A 21,100-nucleotide genomic window follows, 5' to 3' on the forward strand; every position below is an offset into this window, starting at 1 on the left:
ATTTACTCAAAAACTTACGTGAGGGAAGGTGATCATAGGGCAAGTCACAATTCCTCAGGCAAAATTTTGCATGAAGAGGGAAAAAATGGTGCAAAATATCTGACGATTTGCCCAATGAGTCATGTGTTCATCGACTAAGTTAACACTATAATGTTTGTTGACCAAGTTCTACTGTCGGTGGTCAAATTCCCACTCGATGTTTACCTTGTGCTTTCCCGACGACATGGTTCGTCAAGCAAATCCATATTCATCAATTATAAGTATGTGCCTTCCTCTTCCTCCTCCTCTTTCTCCCCTTCTTCTTTGTTAATACCCTGTTTTCCCACTACCATATCCTTTCCTTTCATCACTTTGCACAAAATTCCTAAGTACCTCATGAAAAACAGCAGCAGCAAATGCATGGTTATAGTGGCATTAGGGCACAACTAGAAGATGACGATGCCTAGACCCACACAACTAGTTAGGGAAAATAGGTGCACCTTCATTTATGAAGGTTAAGGAGTAGTATTGGTGGTAAAAATCAGAGCAGCAAGTATGAGAAGAGCAAATGGCTATTTTTTGCATTATCCCATCTATGAGTTCTTATGTGACATGAGTATGAGAACTCCTCATTGATCACGTTCAATGGACTCATTCTCTATTGAGCACCTACATACTTGTCTTGGTGTCAATCACACTAACGGCTCGAGACCAATCACTCTCCTGGAAAGAAGACATGGCATGTACTAATCTTAACGGATCGTCAATGTCCAGTTAGCAATTCTATGATCAATAACGTTTAGGAAATGTGTATGAAAGAGAATGGTCTCATGAATCTAACTTCTTTATATCACATTCTCCTAATTACATGTTCCTTGGACTTACCGTTTAAGCGTACAACATTTATATTAGACGGATTCAAACAATAATCTTTACCCTTATATTAAACTATTTTAGTATCCTCATATGATTAGGTTTAGGGCACATTTTCAACAGTACGTACACAAAAAGTAAGTGAAAATTTTTAGAGTGTCTATAATAGATATTAAGGGTAATGCTAGACAAACTAAATTTGTAGACCAAATTTTGTAAACTAAATGACGTGGAAGTTGATGATTAGATTATTATTGATCAATGTGATGATTTCTTATTTGTGACATATCATTTAGTTTGCAAATTTAGTCTTCCTAGTATTACTCTTATACTTTAATGACAGTATATTTTTGGCCATTAGATGTTGTCATTACATAATATATAAGGAGATAAAAGTGCCTAAAGAAAATCAATGAAAGTTAAACCTTACAATTAACATGAATTTCATAATTGTTATTCCCTTCTCACTTATTTATTATTTAGAGAAATAAATACACATAACCATCGAGACTAAAAACTTTTGGCAACGCAACTGGTTTTTGAGCACTAGTTCACGCACCCTTCCATCTTCGTTGAATCTGCCATATTACAATTTATTTGTAGGTGTCATTTAATTAGGTCAATCAATAAGACTAAAAATTAAAAACAAAAAAAACAATTGGTAAATAGAACACAATTTTTTTTTTTTTTAGCAAATAATATTATCTACATTAAGAGTGAGCTTAGCCTCACAATGGATTAGCAATAATGTGGTTCAAATTTGTCTTTGGCTAGAATCGAGCCTAAAACCTTTCACTTACAAATGTAGAGGAATACCACTAGACCGTAGTACTAAGTGACAGAATACAAATTAATTAAATTCGTATAAGTCAGGTAATACCATCACCAGAATGGGCACAAGCATCCAATGAATAACCAAGATTGCAGTAGTAAAGGTTGGCGGAGGGTCCATGAACCAAACAGGTCTTCGTGCATTTCCAGGTGCAAGGCAGAAATTTCTTAGGCAAATAAGGAATTAACTTTTTCATGTCTAAGATGCACTGAAAGTAAGCAATTAGCATAACATTTATCAAAACTTCATATGCTTCCCCAACGAACAATAGGAAAAACCATAACCACCACAACTGCCTTCATAATTTTTTGCCTTTTTTTTTTTTTTTGGTATTTGGTTTTCTTGCTTTGGTTAAAGAACAACCAAATGTGGGTACATATACATATTACCTAGTCATTTATATCTGGCCCCATTCATTGTACATATTTATAGTTGTTTACACATGGAAAATAATCTCTAAGGATTTTTCCTTCTGTATTTTGCTAAAAGTCTTTAAGGGAGTGTGTGTATATAGAGGAAAAATTACAGTTAGATTATACTTCCAATACTTTACTATATATTGAGACTACACTTCTTAAACATTTCAAGGAAGGACATTTTTTAAATCCACGTAAGATGACATCATGCCTTGTTTTTCCGTTAGAAATGAAGTTACATATTTGCCCTTCCTTTTCTATTAAATGTGATCGGCGGTCATTGACGGAATTTACTTTGTTCTATTCGGATCATTCAATTTTTATTTTCATTTCTCTGCTATTTTTCTTTCTCTCTGAAGTTTATCTGTTCCGATTTATCTCTCGTCATCTCCCTCAATTCGCCATAATTTCTATTCGAATCATTCAAGTTTTCTTCAAAAGGTAAGTGTATCTCTTTGAATTTTATCTGTTTCGATTTAGATTTTTTAAAATGTTGTGTTTTTTAATTTATTTCGGTTTAGATTTTGAAACGAGTCTCTGATTTTTCAATTTTTTATTGGTCGCATTGAGTTTTTTTGGATTGTTTTTGTTTTTTGCAGGCATAGTTTTTTAGTTTTGAAGATTTTGATTCAGTTTTTATTTGATCAAGTGTTTGGCGAAGGTGATTTTTTGTCCTGCTCCTTTTGTTTTCATTGAAGTTCCTTTTGTTTTTTGCAATATAGTTATCATATATATTTGTTAGAATTGGAATGGATTAGAGTTAGTTTAGTATTTGGCAAAGGTTATTAATATTTATGAAGCATCAGCTTATAGAATCGTGTAGAATCAGTTGTCATAAGTTTTGGGAAGGTTGGTAGTGGCAAAGCCAAGAATAAATGAGGGGAGGGGCGAAATTTAAAAGCGTAAAAAGTTTAAAAAATATATAGACAGGTAAATCTTTTTACATAGTAGACAATATCGTTGTTGTTTATAATGTATATAAAGAAGTTACAATTCTTGGGGGCGAGGTTTCAAGTCATGAAAATATCGCATAATAGGTTTATTATCAATGTAAACAAAAACATCTCTTTTAATGTAAAAAACCAAGCTATCACTCAACCATTGATCTCCCTTTTGTTACGCAGTGGTGTTTTGAGAATATTCATAGCACTCTTTCTCATAGTTTTGTTCCATTACATAACTGTTGTGGAGCCAAAAATAAACGTACGAGGGCGACATGTGGATTCTAGGGTGAAAAGGACAAAATTACCCTCGAGGAACACCGAAACTCCTACACACAAGCAGTGGACAATCATCTCTCAATCAAGTCAAAAGTGCCCAAAATAGGTATTTACTTATAACCGATTTCATCTATCCTCATCAAATCTTCTCCACAAGGTAACTCCCAAATCATTCCTTTTTTTATTATATTAATTAGCTAATTAATTGATTTATTATTCAATTAATTTGCTAATTAAACACAAATCATGAACTTCACTCACAAAACCATCCAAGTGACCGGTCTATCTCCACCCAAAGGGGCCGGCCACACCCCTATATAAACACCCGCATTCTCTCCAAAACTCAATTCCAATTCTCTTGCTAAATTCTCTAAATTCTCCAAACATTTTTCCCTCAAAATTCTAACTTTGGCATCAGAGGTTCTTTGGCCAAAGACATCCCCCCTCCCCCTCCCCCCCCTAAAAATCATCGTGGGCGCATGAGGCTTTTGGCCTTGACCTAAGGTGTTATTTGTTTTGTAAGTGCAATTTTGTCCAAGAACAAGGAGGATGAAATTTGCATCCACAAATTGGTGCTTTCATTGAGAGTTGAGTCACATGCTTGTAGAAGACTCTCGCATCTAAAGTTTCTTATTTCTTTGTCTATTTGTAGATTTTTTTCGTACGTTCTTATTCTAGGAATTTTTATTGCTAAAAATCCTTTGATAAAACGTAAAAGAAAAGTACAATGGCAAGAGATTCAGAAACCTCGACAAACGGAAATTCAAATGTTCAAGGATTAGGACCGTGGCGATCTACTAGGCTCAACATAAAGGTGAGTGGAGCAGCACCTACACGAGGCACCACCATGATAGCCACCTACAGCAAGGTTCATGGCACCACAACCATGGCCCAAGCCATGCCACTTCAACCTTCAAGGGCCCAAGCCCTAGCTGAGTCGGCCCGTGCAATCCAAACCCAACGCGAGCCTAATGCGTTGCCAAGCTGAGTCCAAGCTTCGCACCCGCGTGTACCACACACCAAGCAGCTAATTCCCGTAGCCCAGCCTGCTCCTGTGGTTCCCCAAGCAGCCCAAGTCAACCTAAGATTAGCTCAACCATCCCGGCTTCAAATTTTTGAACCTACGATTGAACCGGGGGCATTTTCACCATATTTCTCCAAGGATTTGACATTTCCCAACTCAAATCTCGCGCCCAGAGTCTACCACCCTTCCACTGCTCAAGGTGGTGCAATCCTTCCAAGCTTTTCGAACTCGAATAGCGAACAACACTTGTCCCGACAAGTAATAGAGTTGACAAGCGCCTTAACAGATGACTTTGGTGAATCAGCTCTTGCAATGCACCGAGATCCAACGTGCCTTGGACGAGGTGTCCCGAAGTAGGACGAGGGCAGATGAGGAACCTCTCTAGCAACTTCCCAGTAAGCAACCACTCACAGTTAGGTATACACTTCGGGTTGGGACCATACTTTGATGATCAACATGAACAGCCTTGCAGGTGAAGTGTTCATTCGTGGCTAGGCCCGCAAAGAGCATATTCCACATCTCATCGGAGTAGGCAACACGATGGATAGAGAGAAGTAGTCACTCAATCCAACTCAAGTTCAACCAGCAGTCTGCGAAGAAATCCCCCCACTTGCTAAGAATTTACCTCATGCATCGAAACCGTGGCACAGATGAGCCAAGCACGTAGAAGAGCAGCTTAGACCAGCAAGTCAAGATCGGGGGCAAGCGAGAGCTCCGCTACCCCCAACAAAGGTAAATTTAGGAAGAGGTAGAAAGACTTTTGAATAAGCGATTGCGTGATTTCTAATGTAACGAAGTGGCCGATGAAGCACTACAACGAGACATGACCAATATGAGTAGGTCACCCTTCACAGACGAGATCGAGCAGGAAGAGCCTCCACGTAAGTTTAGCATGCCACGTTTCACATCTTTCAAAGAAGATGGATATCTGGAAAAGCACTTGAAGCACTACCGAAGCACGATGGTTTTTTATTGGAACAATGATGCCCTTACGTGTAAAATATTTGCCATCATTTTACAAGGCAAGGCGCAAGATTGGTTTCACATGTTGCCACCATAATCTATCCAAAGTTTTGATGATCTTTTCTTAGTTTTCACCAAAGAATACTCATCCTACCACTCAATCAAGAAAAAGTCCGACCATTTATTCAACGTGAAGAAGAATCCAAATGAGTCGTTCCGCGACTACGTGAAGAGGTTCAAATCAGAGAAGGTAAAGATAGTCCGATGTGACGACTCAATAGCAAGTGCAACCTTCCAAAAAAGGAGTCCCAGCAGACCACCCACTATTTGAAGAATTAATCATGAAAGAAGATTTAACCCTAACAAACTCGATCACTCTAGCAGATAAGCATGCACTTTGGGACGAGGCTCGACGAGTAAATAAGGCACCCAAGCAACCTTAAAAAGAATCGGCAGTGACTTAAAAGGAGGATGGGAACAATCTAGCAAAAGCAGGCAGAAGACCAAACGTAGGGACTGACCCACGACAAAAGAAGGCTCGACAACCAAGAACTACTTTAAGTTCTCAATTTTGATCCACTAAATCCTTCGCAACATCAAGAACAAACCATGGTTTAAGCTGCCGAAATACTCAAAGGGAAATACTTCCAAGTTAGATCACACCAAATACTGCGCATTCCATCGAAGTCCTGGTCACATAACCGACAACTGCTACATTTGGAAGAACTACTTAGAAAAGCTCATGAAAGAAGGCAAAGTCGATAGATATTTGGACAAGCCAGTGTGCAGCCTAGAAGGAATGCAGACGATGACGAAGAGCCACCAACCAAGACGATTCAAATCAATGGCATCTTCGTCGAGTCCGAGCACTTAGAGGCCACCAACAACTCTAAAAAGATGAAGATCCAGCAGGTTCTTCTAGTCTCACAAGTCCAAATAGTCGACATTTAACCTGGACCCATCATTGACTTCACTGAACAGGATGCAGAAGGCGTCGATTTTCCACACAACGATGCAATAGTAGTATCTGTCCAACTAGCCCATACTATAGTCGACAAAATGGTTGTAGACAATGGAAGTGTAGTCAATCTACTTCAACTTTCAGTCATTCAGAAGATAAGCCTAGTAGGCACAATTATACGCCGTCCAGAGGTACTCACCAGATTCAACAGACACACCTCTACTATTATCGACCATATTACACTTCATGTGAAAACACCACCAGTTGTCTCAAAGCAGATGTTCACAATCGTAAGCGACCCATCTCACTATAATATGATTCTTGGGAGACCTTGGTTGATCAAGTTGGATGCCGTCACTTCTGTCAAGTATCAAAAATTCGATTTTGCATCCTGGGATGAGGAGTTGGAGAGATCAAATTTGACCAGACCACATCTCGACAATGTACTGTGCAAGTATTGAAGGAATCAAAGAATAGAACATTTACCCCTGTAGAGGCGACCGAGGTCCAAAGGGACGAAAAAGCTACTAAATAGCAATTACAGCAAGCGGATCAAAAAGATGGCACCCAAGCAGATGAGATAAGATGGAAACCCGAAATGGACATTGAAGACATCATTCTTGATCCTCAGCAATAGGAAAAAACGGCTAGAATGGGCTCATGTCTAAGCCCAGCCCAAAAGGAAGAACTCATGGCTTTCCTCAGGGAAAATTGAGACATCTTTGCATGGTCACCTTCCGACATGCCCGGAATTGATCTCGAGATAACTTGCCATAAGTTGTGCGTCGACCCCACTGCCAAATCGGTGATAAAAAAGAGAAGACATTTCACACTCGAACGAGTAGTGATCATCGAGGCGGAAATTGACAAGTTACTGGAGGCCAGATTCATAGAAGAAGAAGCACACTTAGCATGGCTTGCCAACATCATGTTAATCATGAAGAAAGAGAAGGGCAAATGGAGGTTTGTGTAGACTACCCCAACCTCAACAAAGCATGCCCAAAAGATCCTTATTCAATTCCCCATATCAATCTATTGGTAGATTCAACTTCCAGGAACCAACTACTCAGCTTCTTGGACGCATACTCCGGCTATAACCAAATAGCCATGTACGAGCCAAATAAGGAGAAAACCGTGTTTGTGATCGAGCGAGGCAACTATTACTACAAGGTCATGACTTTTGGCCTCAAGAACGTGGGAGCCACTTTCCAAAGGTCAGTAAGCATGATAATCAAGAAGTAAATTGGGGTAACCATGGAGGTCTATATCGATGACATTATGGTAAAGGGAAAATAGTGGTCAGACCACATCCGCAACCTAGCGGAAACTTTCAACATCCTCAGAAAGTACAAGATGAAGCTCAACCCCACCAAATACACATTCGGAGTATCTTCAGGCAGATTCTTAGGGTACCTAGTAACCCAAAGATAAATCAAAGCACATCTCAAGAAAATTCGAGCGATCTTAGAAATGAAATCTCGCACTACATTGAAGGATATCTAAAGCTTGACCGGACGAGCAGCTGCCCTCAACCGCTTTCTTTCGCAGTTCACCGATCGATGCAAGCCTTTTTTCAAGGCTATTAAGAGGGCACAACGAGACAAATAGGAGGAAGAATGCGAAAAAGATTTCCAACACCTGAAGAAGTATCTCACATCACCTGCCTTACTATCTAAGCCGAAAGCAGAGAAGGACTTATACATCTACTTGACAGTCTCAGAAGTAACAGTGAATTCTGCCCTTATACAAGAAAAGTTGAGGGCCCAATTGCCGGTATTCTACACTTCTAAAGCTCTTCTCGGTGTGGAAACAAGATATCCGAAGATCAAAAAAATTAATTTTGGCGCTAGTTGCTGCGGCTCAAAAGCTCAGACCATATTTTCAAGCTCATACAGTCATTGCCATGACTCAATATCCTCTATGATCAATCCTACATGGTCTAGACGCTTCTCAACGAGTGATGAAGTGGGTATTGGAACTTGGCCAATATGGTTTAGTTTTCCGACCCTGCGTGGCGATAAAGGCCTAAGCCTTGGCAGACTTCATAGCAAAATTCATGCCTAGCCTAGGCAACACAACAGAGTGGCCCAACGACACCCCGAAAGTAACCGAGCACACCTTAGCCGCGCCTACTCCATTCGATGGACACTTCTAGCATTTGCATGTTGATGATGCATCTAACTACAAAGGTTCAGGAGCAGGCGTGGTCCTTATATGGTTCAATGCTCGAGCAGGCAATCCTTCTAGGCTTCAAAGCATCTAATAAGGAGAGAGTACGAGGCCCTACTACCAAGCCTCTGAAAAGCAAAAGACTTGGTGGTGAAAAAGCTCACAATTCATTCGATTTCCTAGCTAATTACATGCCAGACTACATGGGAGTACACGACAAAACATCTGAGGATGGCTCAATACCTAGAGAAGGTACATGAACAGCTTGAGGCATTTGAAACTTACATTTTCACTCAAGTTCTGCGGCCAGACAACGCCCATACGGATGCTCTAGCCAGCTTAGGTTCCGGCCTCGATCGCCAACTCAAACGCTCGATTCCGGTGGAGTATCTAGACAAGCCAAGCATAGAGGCGAAGCCAGCAGCCGAGGTGTCATAGGTTAGTATAACTCCCTACTGGAAAAGTTCTATTATAGACTACCTGGTCAACAACACATTCCCCACGAAAAGGTTGGAGTCTAGAAAACTACAAACAAAGGCAGCTCGCTACTACGTGTGGAATGGAATTCTCATTCGAAGATCCTACACTGGACCACAACTCCGTTGCATAGTGCCTCCCGATGACTTGAAGGTTCTAAGATCAATCCATGAAGGCATTTATGGAAACCACTTCAGAGGTTGATCTTTAGCATAGAATGCTCTTAACGCAGGCTACTATTGGCCTACCATGCACCAAGATACTAAGGGGTTAGTACAAAAGTATGACCGTTGCCAACGCTACAAACCTGTACCAGCACTGTTTGCCAACGAACAACACCCGCAGATGAATCCTTGGCCATTCATGCAGTGGGCAATCGACCTAGTAGGGCCTATGACGCCTGCTACTGGGGGTAGAAGAATGATAATCATGGCAACTGATTACTTCACCAAATGGGTAGAAGCAAAGCTTATGACGACCACAACTTACACGGACATATAGCACTTTATATGGAAGAATATCATTTGCTAATTTGGCATCCCTCAATCCATCGTCTGTTGGAAATGTGCCCTAAAGCCAATCATACAATGATACTTTACGGACATTTCACATGTTAAACTAATCTAGTTTAATATAAAAGGCAAACATTATTGTTTAAAGCCGTCTCATATAAATGTTACATGCTTAAACGATAAGTCCAAGGAATATGTAATTCGGAGAATCTGATATACAGAAGTTAGATTCATGAAACCATTATCTTTCGTATACATATCTTAAACATTCCTAATCATAGGATTACCAATTGGGCATTAATAGTCTGTTAAGATCAGTACGTGTTATGTCTTCTCTTATGGAGAGTAACTGGTCTCGAGTCATTCGTGTGACTTACATCAAGGCAAGCATGTATGTGCTCAATAGAGAATGAGTCCACTGAATATGATCAACAAAGAGTTCTCATACTCATGTCACATGAGAACTCATGGTTGAGATAATGGAAAGTAGTCATTTGACATGAGGCATCATAGTTGTCTTGTGGTTAAGTTCTTGATCTTTGACTATGTCAAAGTCACTCCGTCAGAGGGTGTCCACAGTATAGTTAGGGTTAAGCCACTTAGCCATAGAGGCAAGTGAATGCGCAATAAGGGATCTCTAACCCTGAAACTGTTTGAGGGAGAATACTCTATGATATGATTAAGAATCTCTGGCCATAATATGAATAAAATTTAGGAAGTCGTTCCAAGTCACATTTTAGGTAATCATATAAGTAAATGAATCACATTGGATAGTAAACATGAATAAACTATCAAACTAAACAATGTGGTCAAAAGTATTGTATTAGAGAAAGACCATATTGAATTGTAATCCTAAACTGAATAGGTTCTCTACCTCTTCTAATTAGCTTGGGTAGCCATGATATACTGCTAGGTGTCACTCATGGTTTGTGAAAGCCCTAAGGGTGTATTATCACTAAAGGGAGAATTGAAAGTAAGTTTCAATTCATAATCGATTTGAAGAGTTCTAATTGTCTACTGCCTCGCTAGAAGGAACCTAATGGATCGTACACCGAGTAAGGTAGAGATTGAAGAAACAACGGAGATGAGCAAGGATAATTAAATGGTTTAATTATTTATGGCTAGGATTAATTAATATGTTAATTAATCAAACGAATAAGTTCATTATAGTCCTCGATTAGTTTTGGGTCGCGAGGCCCAATGGGATTTGAATGTCAAGTCCAATAACTCGAGTTGTATGACAACTTGAAACACAAAGGGCCTCAAAGCCCAAATAACCCAATATGGCCGGCCATAAGAGTGAAGGGTAGTGAACTTGGCTTAATTGCAAGTTTACCACTCCATTGTGAGGTGTTATAAAGGCAACTTTATAGCCATTTCATCTTTAGGCTTTTTTTTGGAGAAAAGATGAGAACACAAAGCTCTCTTTTCTCTCTAAGAGGTCGGCCACCCTAGAGGAAATTAGCTAGCAATCTTACTTCCTCTAGGTCACTCATCTCTTCATCAATGCTCTCCTTGGTGTGGAGACTTAGAGGTTCTCTATTTTGGGAACTTGGAGAATCCATTCTACCATCCTCATCCACCATGGAGCTAAGAAGTAAGGAATAAAGGCCATATCTCTTGGGTGATTAGCCTTTGTTTATGCAAAGAGGAATCAACAAAGGTATAATATTTCTTGACTCACTTTATACTTAAGTTGAGTCTTGGTTCACCACACTCACCAATCCTTGAATTTTATGGGTAAAGTTTTGTTTTTGAGTGCATACAAGCATGATTTTGCCTTTTAATTGTTAATTGCATGCATAGATATTGCTCAAATGAACTAGTTTTCACAAATATTTCTTTCATCGTCACCGATAATGGTCCGTAATTCGTGGGAAAAGATCTAGCAAAGTTCTTCAAATGAACTGCCCGGATGTCTATGGGCATATCGCACCACCAAAATATGAGCACCCAGTGAGACTCTTTTCTCTTTGGAATTTGGTTCGGAAGCAATCATTCCTCCCAATATTATCGTGCCAAGCATCAGCACTTTACTACCAAGCATTGAGCAAAACAGGAATGAGATGGCCACAAGTTTAGGTCTAGTAGAGGAAAAGGATGAGCAGACCATCACCCACATCACAACCTACCAGCAACAGCTCTTCTCCAGCTACAATAAAAAGGCCAAGATCCCGCAGTTCCAACCTGGAGATCTAGTCCTAAGAAAAGCCTTCATCACTGCTTGTAGAGAAGGCTCTAAAAAGATGGATCCCATCTGGGAAGGTCCGTACAAGATGAGCAGAGTAGGCAGCATGGATAACTACACCCTCGTCACCATGAATGACAAAGAGATCGAGAAGCAATGGAACGCCTACAACCTGAGGAAGTACCATGTGCTCTCACTATTCAATTGCTCATTCTCGTTTGAGAGCTAAATTTACCTCAATTGTTTGTCTCTTCCCTTCAGCTTCTCGAACATACAAGTATCAACCTGCTGCAGCTCATTCACTTCTTTTTTCAGATTGTCGTTGATCTTCAAAGCACCTTGGAGTTCCAATACTTGAGGCTCAAGCTTATTAACAAGGAGCGGAGCAGAATTCAGATATAGCAAGCTTATCAACTTGGAGTTCCAACACTTGGTTGTAAGTAGGGATCAGTTCTTCATCCTTTGCATAAGTAGCGGAGCAGAATTTAGATATAGCACACTTAAGATCTTGAATCTAAGGTATGTAACACTCAATATCCTTCTCTGCACTTTCATACTTTACTTGGATCACGTCAAGCCTAGTCTTTAAATCCATGATCTTTTGGTAAATGGTCTCAAGCTGCAAAGAAGTGGGGGCAGAGATATTAGACCATTTTAAAGCAGTAAGCTCAAATTGCAGTTTTTTTATTTTCTCGGTCGAGGAGGAAGCTTCGGCTACCACAGTTCTTGCCACCTCCTGAGTAGCCTTGGTATCCTCTTGATCAAGATGCATAGACTCGGCTGCCAAAATCGCCGTTTTCTGCATCATGACCAGCAGAGCAGTCATCCTATACTCGGTCATATGCTTCGCAAATGAACTTAGGTCAACAACCCATTTGACGTCATCAACAAACTTGGCACATACATCCATGTCCTCAAGCAAATCTGGTTTCAAAAGCGCTCAAATCTCAGCAATTTTCCTAGAAACAGACTTGGTGGATTTCTCACAACCACCTGCACGAGCAGTCTCCTTCTTCTCAGCAAACGAGTCGGTCTCAACAGCAGAGGGAATGGGTTTTGGCGCCACTTTAGCAAGCAGGGGCACCTTGTCACTTTTCATAGTAGCAAGCCTCTCAAAAGGTGAACCTGACTTAGCCCCAAACGGGCGCTTTGGCATAAACTTCGACACTGAAGGCATGGAGAAACTTCTACGCTGGGCAATCCTATTAGCAATTGAACTAGTAGCCTTCGAAACGGCAAACGCCACTGGCACAGATCTAGCAACCTCATTTTTTTCGCTCTTGGAAGAAGTCAAGTCAATCACAAGCTTCGGAACAACAGATGAACCCTAAAAAGTAACAGAAGATGTCTTCGGCTTCTTCTCAACAGACATCTCTTAAGCAGCCGATGAACCCCCATGAGTAGCTAAATAAGTCTTTGACTTCTTCTCAGCAGGCATCTCTTGAGCAGCCGGTGAACCCCCGCGAGTAGCGGAATAAATCTTCGGCTTCTTCTCAGTAGGCAAGGAATACCTCTTTTTCCCACCTTCATTTATAGCAGGCTCCACCATAGTGATAGGACGAGCCAATGCCTCATCCTTGATTTGTTTTATCTTTTCTCTCGGGGGCAGTCCATATTTTCCTCTATAAAGAGGACTAAGTAGCCAACGCCACTCACGGTACTCGGAGGGGATACCCAGAGCAACATGCACTTTCTTATGTCCAAATAAGTCTTAGGAGTGAAGCTAAATTCCAAATCTACAAAAGCAGCGTGAGACAATCAAAAAATTAAAGAGCAGTTTAGCACAAATATAAAGAAATCAAGAGATTAAGCAACTTGCTTATCGAATATGAAGACCGTTGGAACACGTAGCTCGAGGGAAGAATCAAACTCCTATTCTCCACTTAGCTTCAAAGTCTCATTGGCCCAGTCATGATCTCCCTTGCTCGAGTTATCAAAAAGCCTATGGTGAGTTCATAACTGCCTAACTCCTTCAATGTGATCTATGTCAAAGAAGTACCAAAATTTGTTGACGGTTAGATCTAAGTCAAAGAATTGGCTTAGATAGTGGAATCCCACCATCATATAGACTGTATTCAGAGAACATTGGGAGCGGCACATCTCATGAAACAGAGCACTTCTTAGAAGAAACACAACATAGGAAAAGTAAACCCCTAACACAAAATAGTAGGGGTGGAACTTGATGGCTCTCTGAGCCCTATCACATGGCTCATGGTTGCTATCATCCTTAACATGCTTCACACGCACTCCAAACAGAATGGCATGCCAATATGCTTTGAGGAAGTCTCTAAACAAGTCATCGGAGCTAATCTTGAAGTGAGCAACCTTAAAGTAACCAACCTTGCTCAAAGATCCGCCTTGACGATGCAATGGCGGCACACCATCATCATTCTTGTGGCTCGAGGAAGACAAGCTTGAAAAAATTCTACAAAGATACAAGAAGGATTCGTTAAATGGCTACACAACAAAAAAAAAGAAAAAAAAGTCAACCTTCGGCCAAACCAGGCAAGCTAAGCTTTGCGGCCTGCAACTCTCCTCTCCTCCCTCAAGCACGGGCCCGAGCCCAGCTTAAAAAAATAAAAAAAATAAAAAAATAATTTCAACAGCCCAGCCGACTTTGGCTCCCCTTTCTCTCGCGGCCCAAAGGTCTTTCGGCCTCTTTGTTCCTCTCCCTTAGGCACGGGCCTAAGCCTAGCCTCTAAAAAAAATAAAAAATAAAACACAGAAGGGTCAGGCCTTCCTAGCCCATCAACGACGACCTGAGCACCAACCCTCGGCCCGAGCTGAGCTAAGCCACCATGCCGCATCTCACTACCCACGACAACAGTGCCGTGACTTGTCCAAGCCCTTTTTCATACCTCTTCGACCCTGTCAAGCTAAATTTCAAGCCTCAAGGCTCCCAAAAAGATTAAGAAGACAAGAAAATTAATTTTTTCTTACCTTGAAACGACGAGAAGACGAAGCAAGCAACAAAAGACGATCATTTACACGGGTAAGATGTAGAAGATTGCTAGAGGAAAGGGAACAAATATCCTCTAAGCTTTTTCTCTCTTGTAGGGTAGAATAAATCACTGTCCAAAGTTGATTTAATAATCCACTTAAGGTGGACTTAAATGGGCTTTGAGAGAAATTTATTTCCTTTTCCTAAAAGGATCTAATTTCCTATTAAAGAGGGAATCTACATCAAAATAGGAAGCAATCTTACGTTTCCCAAAGCAAAATCTCTACACTTGCTGCCATTTCCTACAAGCAACCTAACAGGTGTAGGGGCATTTGTGGAGCCAAAAATAATCGAGAAAAATATGAAGGCGACATACGGATTCTAGGGTGAAAAGGACAAAATTACCCTCGAGGAACACCGAAACTCCTACTTGCAAGCAGTGGACAATCATCCCTCAATCAAGTCAAAAGTGGCCAAAATGGGTATTTATTTATAACCTATTTCATCTATCCTCATCAAATCTTCTCCAAAAGGTAACACCCAAATCATTCCTTTTTTATTATATTAATTAGCTAATTAATCGATTTATTATTCAATTAATTTGCTAATTAAAAACAAATTATGAACTTTACCCACAAAACCATCCAAGTGGCCTGTTCATCTCCACCCAAAAGGGCTGGCCACACCCCTATATAAATTCTCTCCAAAACTCAATTATCTCCAAAACCATCCTCATTCTCTCCAAAACTCAATTCCAATTCTCTTGCTAAATTCTCTAAATTCTCCAAACACTTTTCTCTCAAAATTTTAACTTTGGCATCAGAGGTTCTTCGGCCAAAGCCCTCTCACCCCCCCCCAAACAAATTCATCGTGGGTGTGTGAGACTCTTGGCCTTGACCTAAGGTGTTGTTTGTTTTGTTTTGTAGGTGCAATTTTGTCCAAGAACAAGGAGGAAGAAATTTGCATCCACAATTGTATAATGGAAAGAAAAAAAAGTCTTGGACTCTTAATTTTGGCGTAGAGTGTGACAACCCGTCCCAGAAATTTTACAACGTACGTGTGAAAAGACGATATTGCCCCTAGTTTGATTTCTTTACGTTTATTGGTTGTTTTTGAGTTTGGTTGGCATGTTGTAGGCCACACACACCTTCCCACACACCACAACCTTTCCTCCTGTTTCCCTGCATCTGTCCCGAGCCCCATTCCTTCCCATTCCCTTTGAAACGTACGGACACACCCACACACCCATCAAACCTTCACAGATCAAAGAAACCAAGGCCATATTCGAGCTCGTGAGGCTTGTAGGAGTCCAACCATACCATTTTCAGGTAAGAACACCTTCGTTTTCACGTCGAATCCACGATGTCCGATTTCGAGTACTGTTCATACACACGTGATTTCTCACGTTTTAGGGACTTTCAAGCTTGTAGGTAGCTTGGTGAGGTCCCTAGGAGGCTCGGGGTGGTTCGTTTGAAGGATTTGGACATCGGGATCACTAGTTTCAAAGTTGGCCGGAGTTGGGTTGATTTTTCAGGTGAGATTTCGTGGTTTTTAACCCTTGAAAGTGGTATGATTGTGTTCCTCTAGTTCTAAGCTTCATTTTGGTACCAATTTTGTGAAATTTAGGTGAAAAACGAAGAAGATATTGAAGTTTGAAATTTTCCCGATTTTCCGGCGCCGGTGACGGTGCTAGAGGCTCACCGAAGAAGACGACGGAATATTCCATCAATTCTAACGGAATATTCCTGATGCCGTTGACAGAATCTGTTAAATCTGACGGAATATTCCCTACGGCGTCAGTTGACGCCGTCAGCGTACCAGGCACGTGCCTGCGCGTGCGGCGGTGAAAAATTATTTTAAAAATATGGGGATGTTCCTGAGGTTGAGTAGATCACGTTGGTGTATTCATACACCGCATTTGAGCATTGTATGAGAAGTTATTTCAAAAGGTTGGTTATGTGCTTTAAAATTAACGTTTTTGTAGTTGTTTCGCATATAGGTGATACCTATCCCGAGGACGAGCGTGGTCACTCGAGGAAGGGGAGCTACGACCCTTCCACATACCAGTGAGTGGGCTTTTGGTTTTCCGTATATACCTATACACTTATATTTTCCCAGAAATTGATTTGAATTGTCATTTGCCATATGCCATGCATTATATTAGCGTTATTTATGCATCATTAGTTGCATTATTAGTGGTATATATATACATATGCATATTGGGTGCTGCGGACGCACAGGTAAGTGCCAGGTAAGTGTTATTCATGTTTACATTCAGTGGCGAGTTGAGATGCTTAGAGAGCTCATAACCTGCACCCCCGGTGTTAGTGCTCCCGCCCAAAGTAGGGCACAATCCTTCACGTGATGTTCACCTCCCGCACCACACACTCAGCTTGGATCCAAGTTAGGTGCACAGTCCTGTCGTACAAACCACATTAGGTGGTTCCGACTTATAGGTGACCCGCGATTATTCGCACAGCCTTCACGTGATCGTAGCACTAGAGCGTTTATATATATTACACCCAGGCCTGTCGTACAGACCACTTTAGGTGGTTCCGACTCGTGGGCAGGTTTAGTTATTGATACTGAGATTTGAGCTCTAGATTCAGCCGTACAGGTCACGTTAGGTGTCTCCGGCTGCCAGACTATATGATATTGATATGACTTTCACCTGAGCACTTGCATTTCATTGTGAGATTTGGCATGGCATATCCTGGAGCATTATTGGTATATATACATATCTATATGTACATATGTTATTTTCTGGGAAGTATACAAGTTTTACGGCGATGGGTTAGAACTTATTTGTTAAATGGTTTTCGAAAAGCTTTGTTTTTGCCCACTCACTCTTTTGTTTTGCGCCCCTCCAGGTTCTAGTTGTCTAGCAGGTTTGGTGGTTTCCCAGAGGGATTTCCCGTCATTTCTGACAGATGATCACCAGCGTAGGGTCACCTTCGGGTGTACTGTTGTTGCGTCATTTTCGTTTGGACTGTTTTAGGCGTTATGCTCTGAACTGGTGTCACACTTACGTTTGCACCTATTATCATTTCATGTAAGCCAGTTTTTATTTATTCGTATTACTATTTCCATTATTGTTTTATTAGCTTCCGCACTGTGCACATGGTTACGTCACCTCCGCGTGACGGCCAGCACGCCCTGATCTCGGTCGGGGTGTGTCATAGAGTACACTATATGATTAATAACTAATTAAAATAAAAATTCAATTAATTAGTATCAATAATCATTAATTCAAAATCAATAATCAATAATTAAATTCATCAATAATCAACCATTTCATTCATCATAATCCAAATTTCATTCAACATAACCATATAATTCACATCAATAATTAATAATAAATAATCATACGCTATAATTCTATATCAACTAAAAACAATCTCATATTAAATTATCAATTGGAAGTTTAAATTAAAAAAAAAAATTAGAAATTTACCTTAAAAATTGGCTATAAAATCCGACTTTGAAGCAGAAGCTGCTAACTTGGTTTCGAACTAGAAGCTGCTGGCTAATGGCTAGCTCGAAGGATGGAAGGAATGAAGGGTTAACGGGGACTAATGGTTCCCACATTGTATTTATATATTTTCGTTTCATTGAACCAAATGACGCTAGGGTTAATGGGGCTGAGCGGTCCTTATATTGTATTATATATAATATTTTTTCATCAAACGACGTATCACATCCCGGACGGGGCCCCAACCACATTCCAGGCTCGACTCCGCCGTAGCACGATATTGTCCGCTTTGGGCCCCGACCACACCCTCACGGTTTTGTTTTTGGGAACTCACACGAGAACTTCCCGGTGAGTCACCTATCATAGGATTGCTCTCGCACGCTACTCACTTAACTTCAGAGTTCCTATGAAACCTGAAGCCAGTGAGCTCCCAAAAGGCTTTGTGCTAGGTAGAGATGGGAATATACATATAAGGCTTACAGGATCCACTCCCCTGGGCGATGTGGGATGTAACACGACGTCGTCCAACTTAGGTCTTTCTTTTGTTTGGGCCTGGGTTTTTCAGAAAAAGCCATTATGCGTAGCACCTATGAAGAAGCAGAAAACATATTGCTTGAAAATTTTCCAAACGGATCAGAGGGGCGACTACTCGCTCCTGGACTTCATTTTCGACGAGAGGAAGGGTGACCGCCCATCCTTGCCCCTCTATAGCTTCGCCTATGAGGGTTGGGGTAAACCCCCCAATAAACATTTAATAATTTTCAATGTAATACTTGTGCAACATCATTGGTTTATTGAAAGGACAATGGGTTAGCAACCAGTTAATGGATTATTTCATTATCTTAGGCATTTGGTGTAGCATCTATGTTACAGATATTTGTGCACCATCAATGTTTATACATTTTTTTATTGTCATTTGTGCAACATCAATTTTACAAAATATTCTAAAAGTTTCATCATTTTTGAAAACTTTTGTGTAGCGTTAGTTTTTATTGATTATTAGATTTACATTTTAAAATACGTATATATATTATTGATTATTAGATTTACATTTTAAAATACGTGTATATATATATATATCTAATTATTTATGTGCAGCATCAGTTTAACTTTATGTTTTTTTTTTTTGGTGTAGATCATGTACCTTGTTAAAGTGTTAAACTGTGTATATGAAAATTATGCAGTAGTTGTGCCGCTTTATCTATATACTAGTTATGAGGATTTGTGTGGGCAATTAGCTTTTAGGTTTCCAAGTTTGTCGTCAAGAGGCCTTTTGTTGAAATACTCATTATACGAAGGCGAACCAAACTGTTTATTAGAGTGCAATGAAGATATTTATATCATTTTATTGGTGAATAAATTGATTTCAAATCCAATTGTTAATGTTTATGTTCATGCTAAGAATGAGATGTCTATTGTTTCTACTAGTAGTGTGTCGTCTTGTTGCCTAAGTAAAGCTACTAGTATTGGAGATAAGAACCAATATTTGGGTAAGTATGGCTCTTATGGACCTTACCATTGTGCAACAAATGAGTGGTAGAGTTATATTTCTTATGATGGTCAAAGTTATGAAGATGGTGCAGTTGAGTTTTATGGAAAACTTACACAATACTCTATTAAGGTTGGTTTTGTTTTCAATTTCACTAGGAATGATTAGAAGCGTGTTACTGCTATTTGCTCAAAGAAACTGTCAGAGGGGGTGTCAATGCAATGGTCATACTGTTGTGCAACAACCTAGTGGTTGTTTTGTCATTAAAAATTTAAATAATGTTCATACTTGCATTGGACGTATTCGTCAAAAGGAGAATAAAAGGTTTAGCCCTTCTGTTTTGTCATCTTTGTTGGCTACCAAGGTTTGTTTGAATCCGTCTATTAAGGCAAAGGATGTTATGAGAAAAATGAAGAAGAGTTATGGTCTTGATGTCAAATACCATGTAGCTTGGCATGGTAAAAAAATTGCATATAATGAGGTTAATGGTGATGAGGCTCTCTCTTTTGGATATTTGCCTTGGTACCTTGATGAGTTTGTGCGTGCCAATAATGGATCCTTTTGTGCCCTAGAACTTGATAATGATAGTGATCGGTTTGAAAGGTTATTCATATATTTTGGAGCTTGTATTAAAGGATTCCGATGGTGTAGACCAATGTTGTTCCTTGATGGTATGTTTCTTAAGGGAAGATATACCAATACTCTTCTTGGTTGTTGTGCTAAAAATGCAAATAATGGTAAGTTTTTTTAATTGTTATAAATTACAGGCTTATGATATCGTTTTGAATTTCAATATTTATATATTTTGGAGAATCATGTTATTCTTTTTATATAGATTTGTTTATTAATGTGGAATGGATTAGGAAGCAGTAAATGGTTTATGAATCAAGTTATGGGAGGGAGGGTTGGGGCCCCCTCCCTAATATACATCTAAAAATTTGAACTTTTGATTAGCATCTGTGCAGCATCAGTTTTTACAAAACCGATTAATGACTCAGTTTATTCTTTCTATGCAGCATTTGTTCAACATCAGTTTAAATTGTTCAACAACAATTATTAATGTGCATCATCAGTAATGTTAAGTGCAGAACTTGCTTTTTGATATAACTATTTTTTTTTTCTATACAGACATTTTTCTTGTGTTATGGTATTGTTGACATAGAAAATGAAGACAATTGCACATGGTTTGTTGAACATTTGGCTTAGATATTAAATTACCAAAGAAGGAAGATCACGCTCATCATCGGCCAACATCATGGGCTGTTGAATGCTATTCAAAAGTACTTCCCTACTGTTTTTCATGGTTTCTGCATTACACATTTAAGGGAAAATTTACAAAGACGATGTGCGGGTAACAAGTTTTTGAATGAACAGTTGTTTGAGTATTTCAAAAATTGTGCATACGCATGCAGTGTTGAAGATTTTGATAGGAATATTGAGAAAATAAGAAGTGTTGGCGGAGATATTTCTGATTCATTTTTAGATGATATTCCAAAAATTACACATTTTCGAGGAAATCGGTGGGGTGAAATGAGTAATGCAACTGCAGAATCATTTAACGCAATGATTTCTGAAGAACGTCGC

This window comes from Pyrus communis, chromosome 7 (genome assembly GCF_963583255.1).
Source record: "Pyrus communis chromosome 7, drPyrComm1.1, whole genome shotgun sequence".
Taxonomy (NCBI): domain Eukaryota; kingdom Viridiplantae; phylum Streptophyta; class Magnoliopsida; order Rosales; family Rosaceae; genus Pyrus; species Pyrus communis.